We start from the raw sequence: 5,683 nt of genomic DNA, 5'->3' as shown, positions 1-5,683 counted from the left end.
TCAATAGACTTCGTCTAGTCTCAAACATAATTATGAAATCACTCTTAAAATCGCAAGAAGTGTTGATATCCTGTATGACGAATACTTCGCCTCAAATTTTATCCTTTAACTGGCATTACTAAAAACCAGTACGTCTATGTAAGGCTTAACAACCGGCCAGTATAACCTAACATACCTTATTCGTACGGTACACCATGTCGTATGAGCACAAAATTTATAACGGGTGTTTTTCAACGTATGATTTTCCATGAGGCAATACTTTTTCGCAGTCCTTTTCACAGTTGTTACTTTACTTATATTTTGTTCGGTTTGCCATTTCATAACAAACAGGCTTACTCCCGAATATGAATGAATCTGTTTACCTCCATGTTTACTCTGGGGAGTATCGAAGAAGTCTCGAATGAATCCATGCGTCACCGAAGATTGTGTAAAAGGATCTTGCTCTACAGGCTTACAAAATCCACCTGTTTGAAGCCGAACGAACGTCACGCGCCGCACGTTCGGTGAATGGGCCAATAACGAGATGGACACCGAACCCGATTTTCATAAAAAAATTTTGCTCAGCAATAAAGCTCACTTTTGGTTGAATGTGTAGCTAAGAAATAAAATTGGCGCTTTTAGAGTGATGATAAGCCACAAGCTATTATTTATTCAAAAATGAATCCAGTCATAATTTTATAAGCAATGGGGAACGCTATAGTGCCATGGTTATGAATTTCTCGTACTTGAATTAGAGGAAATTGATATGGACAACTTATGGTTACTACAAGACGGCGCTACATGCCAACAAAATAATCGACTTATTAAGGAAACTTTTTTTCAGCGCCTCCAAAATCGAGCGTAAGCGGGCAAAGAGGATGTCTAAGGACGCATCTAGGCCTAGACGTCGTCAAGAAACCCATAGGCAATAGTTGCGATTATTTTCCTATACAAGCCCTTGCATTCGCATGGAAGATATTCTACAGCCCCTTCTTATTCTAATTTCTATTACCACTACTACTAGAGTTCTTATGTAATTTTTTTATTATAATATGGTTATCAATACGTCCTACCCATTTCTTGTGTGCTCACACCTTTGTCAGAACAAAAAGGCTTTCTTTAGTTGCTGTGATCTCTGCTTGGAAGATACTGCAGTGTTCTGGTATTCGGAAGGCTATGCAGGTATTTAATTTTTGCGATAATACACCTCCTTCCTCCAATCGATTATCTAGCTTGGACTCATCCATTTAGATTCTATCCCTCAATGTCTGTTCACCTCATCCCACAAACTCTCTTTTATGGAAGGAAAAGCAATATAAGGACCGAATTTAAGTTTAATATTATATGATTTCTATAATCCGTGGTATTGGGTAGAAATAGAAACTTGCTAATTATCTTAGAATGCCCTTTATGAAAGGCGACTAATAAGGATTCCCTCAATCCATATTCTTACAGGGGAAGTCCGTGAGCATTAATTGTGAAATAACCTTTAGTGACTGGTTTTTTGTTGTTCTATGTATACTTGCTTTTCTTTGCTTACTTTCCATGCGCTTTACGGGGTGTTCCTTTTCCATTATTGCTCCCATACCAATATACCTTATGTCATAATCGGCCTTACAACTCCTGTGTAGAGGCGATGAGTTAAGATCGCTACACTATTTTTGACGAGTTACTGAAGCCGCTTGTCTAAACATAATGGCAAGTCTTATCTTCTTAATATAGATAAATTCTTGGCCATAATGTTAAAGTGTATGCCTTTTATTGTTTCTTGAAAACTACATGTCTAAAAAAGCAAGGAAGAGCTAAGTTCAGATATAACCGAACATTATATACTCTTGCAACTTGAAAGAATTCCGGTCAGCGATGTATATTTAGCTACATAAGGCTTGTTAGTTTTATGAGGTTTATGGCGAGTTTTCACCTCATTCTATTTATTATAAGCACAAATGTGGGTTTTCTCTGAATTTCAATTATATACATCACATATTGTCCGATATTTTCGGTAAAAAGTCAACTAGAAGTACTGGGTCCATATATTAAGTACGTAGGCCATAAGATGATACACATAGATTTGTATACTGGAAAGTGAAAATTGTGTTACAGGGGAAATAAGCATGGCTGTAGTCCGATTTCGCCCATTGTAGCATATCAGCAAAGGCCGCTCATACCATTTCGGGGTAAAATTCAATGTCTCCGGCGGATTAAGTTACTCATTAATAATTTAATGTGAAAAGAATTCATATTATATAGGCACATGGAAAAGATAAATATGATTAAAGCAGGCTCGAAATAAAGAGCTTTTATACTTTTTATGAAAAAACTGAAAGTTCAGGGGGCGTCTGCAAAAAAACAAACAAACTTTGAAAATATTGGACACCTTAATGTGTATACATACAAACATATATGTATATGTAAGTGCGTGTGAAGAGATAATTCTTTTCTCTTTTTCGCCATGTGAAAATACATTAGCTGACAGAATGCTGGACCGACAGTTTTTGATGTTGCGCGCAAAAATGCAAATGTACGCAAAACGCTGCAACGCGCGGCGTTAATTGCGCTAAATTAGCTGAAAAGTAAGTGTGCGTGTGTATGTGTTATGCGTCGACTTGCCTGCACACTCTCAACGCGCGAGTGGAGCGTATGTGTGTGTTGCTCATAAATTTCTAAGTCAATATAAAATGTTTGCTACTGGCCATGGCCACCCTGCGCCCCTGCTAATAGTTGCGCCGCAGCAAGCAATTTGGTTAAGAGCAGCGCAGCGAGCGATGGCTGAAGGTACGTTTGAAGGTGATAGCCGTTTTCTTGGGCCCAACTCACTGAGCGGAACGTCAAAGCGATTTGTTGCTGAGTTGGCATTTCGCTTTCATTTCGGTTGTTTGTCCGGGAATTGCCTAATTGTCGGGACGTGTTGGTCGTCAACAGCGGATGCGCGTCCAAACGTTTGTCGCTTTGCTCGCTTTTACTGCTTGCCGCAGTTTCTAGTCTGCTGATTGTGAAGGTTCTTGCACATAAAATTTATATATGGCTATGTGTTGGTGTGTGTGTGTGTGGGTGTCTGTGCGTTGGCTCTTGCCCTTTCCCAATTAATTTCAATTTCAAAATGACTTTCATTTCTTATCTTGGTGCGTGCAGTTGGGCAGTTAAGTTGCGGCGAACAAAGAAAAAAAACAGCAACAAATGAAATTATGCATGTCGAGTGTTGACAAAACTTGTATTTGTTGTTACACTGCAAAATAATGGAGCTCGTCGAGGCTTGGTTTTTAGAGATGCATACTAGCACTGTCCAAGGTTGTGGTTCGGTCCCTACTAAATTCATAAAGGTTTTGAACTGTCTATGAGTCAGCGAACCCAGCTCTGATGGTCTCTTTGCTGCCAAAATACTTGATTATGGTTAGGAATAATATACTAGAAAGAGGTGGGCAGTGAGCTTCTTTACTGTTGAGTCTAGGTTTGTGGGGAAGTTCTCGACGATCTCTACTCAAGATTCAACTATCAATACCAGCTTTAGACTTATTGGCGATTGTAGCTTTTCCAAGCCGAGGTTATTGTCATAAAAATAGCAGTTCATCTAGGACTTCGTAGCTCTCTTTAGGAAAATGACTACCCATTCCGATTCCATCCAGTAGAGCTGCAATACCAACCTCTAATTGAATGAACGTACTTCTAAGGTTGATTAAAGAATGCGTGACTTCACTAGCAACATCAACATCGGTTACTATATTTGGTATCTGGTCATTGCAGGCAACAGTAAAGCTGGTGAGTTCGCTTTACTGTGGTTGGGGAAAGAATGGCTCGGAGGTTATCTTGCGGGTTATTATTGGATAGTCTGGTTTCATGATAAGGAACATACATAGCTCATATTCAAATACTACGGTAAGGAACTGATAAGAAGCATGCGTCAGCTTCTTTTTAGAATATAGGCGGATGAAAGCATGCCATACGATTAAAATTTATTGGGCAGAGCGCACATCCACAGAAAGGGAGACCTCACAAGTTGCGCCAACTACTGAAGAATAAGGCTCCTCAACATCGCTTAAAAGGTTCTATCGAGCGTATTTTGTGAAAGATTAAAGCCCACCGTCAACAAACGGAAAACCAACAACTGAAAATATATTCACCATGCGCCAAATCCCCGCAAAACTGATACGGTTATGTAAAATGACGTTGGGCAATACCAAAAGCTCTGTCAGAATTGGGAAGCACCTCCCCGGGCCGTTCGATATCAGACGAGGTTTCTGACAAGGCAACTTCGTTTCGTGCGACTTCTTCAATCTACTCCTCGAGAAAGTAATTAGACCTGCAGATCTAAATAAAGAAGGTACAATCTTCTACAAGAGATCTGTATACTCTGGCGTACGCAGATGTCGATGTCATTCGCCTCAATAACCGCGCGGTTAGTTCTGCTTTTTCCAGACTGGATAAGGAAGCGAAGCAAGGGGGTCTGGTAGTGAACGAAGACGAAACAAAATATCTTCTGACATCAAACAAATAGTCCGCGTACTCGCATCTTGGCTCCCACGCCATTGCTGACAGTCAAAACTTCGAAGTCGTAGATAATTTCGTCTATCGTGGAACCATCATTAACAACAATAACAATGTCTGCCTGGAAATCCAACACAGAATAACTTTTTTCAACAGGAGCTACCTCGAACTGAGTAGGCAATTGAGAAATAAAGTCCTCTCTCGACGAACAAAAACTCAATTTTACAAGTCCGCGTCCCACTATATGGTGTAGAGGCATGGACGTTGACAACATCTGATGAGACGGTGTTACGAGTTTTCGGGAGAAAGGTTCTGCGGAAGATTTATGGTCCTTTTGTAACGGGGAGTACCGCCGTCGATGCAGCCATGGGTTGGACGCATATATGACGACATTGACATATGTTCAGCGAATTAAGTGACAGCGGCTACGCTGGCTAGGTTTTGTCCTGCGAATGGATGAAAACACTCCAGCTCTGAAAGTAATCGACGTAGTAGCCGTCGAAGGAAGCAGAAGAGGAGGAAGAAATCCGGTTTGGTAGGAGCTGGAAGACCGCTGGTAACTTTCGGTGTTGGTACCTGTACGGACGCAAGATCCTTCAAGCTCAAATTAAATCGCTAGGGAACCAGCTAACTCTTTGGTATCAGCAAAGTTTAGCTTACTCTAGATCTTAGCCTATTGGTGTCCACATAGTCTCACCGGAAGCCAGTTACAGAAACTGATTGAAGAAGGACGAAGGATAAAGCACTTCCACAGTTTTAGACATCCTGCTTTGATGATGGGAATAGTCATAAAACGGTTAAGTTTGCAAAGCAACGGAGAATTAGTTCCATTTTTCTTAAAATTAAATTTGTCAAGCCCAATTGGAGAAATTCCACAGGATCATATTAGGAAAAAATTTTCTTTCTCAAATAACTGACGCTTCTATTCATAAACTCTTTAGTAAAGTGTACAACACTCAATAAATTAGTGCTGAGTCGGCCACTAAGCCACTCTCTTTAATGTGCTATGAATAAGGATGAGATTTTAAAAGAGGCAGTTTGAGTAATAGCTGTCCAAAAGAGCAACAAAATATGGCTCTGTTTCTCTCCGTGTAAATTTGAACCGTCAATGTTGCCAGTTAATACACTGCATGCCAAGATCAGCGAAATTTCGTTTAATTTTCTTTAAGCTCTTCCAGCACGATGAAATGCCAACTAATTGCTCGTGAAATATGGAACTACA

This window comes from Bactrocera tryoni, chromosome 4, assembly GCF_016617805.1.
Source record: "Bactrocera tryoni isolate S06 chromosome 4, CSIRO_BtryS06_freeze2, whole genome shotgun sequence".
In the NCBI taxonomy this organism is placed as follows: domain Eukaryota; kingdom Metazoa; phylum Arthropoda; class Insecta; order Diptera; family Tephritidae; genus Bactrocera; species Bactrocera tryoni.
The sequence above is the reverse complement of the archived record's forward strand: the minus strand, read 5'-3'. Positions refer to the sequence as shown.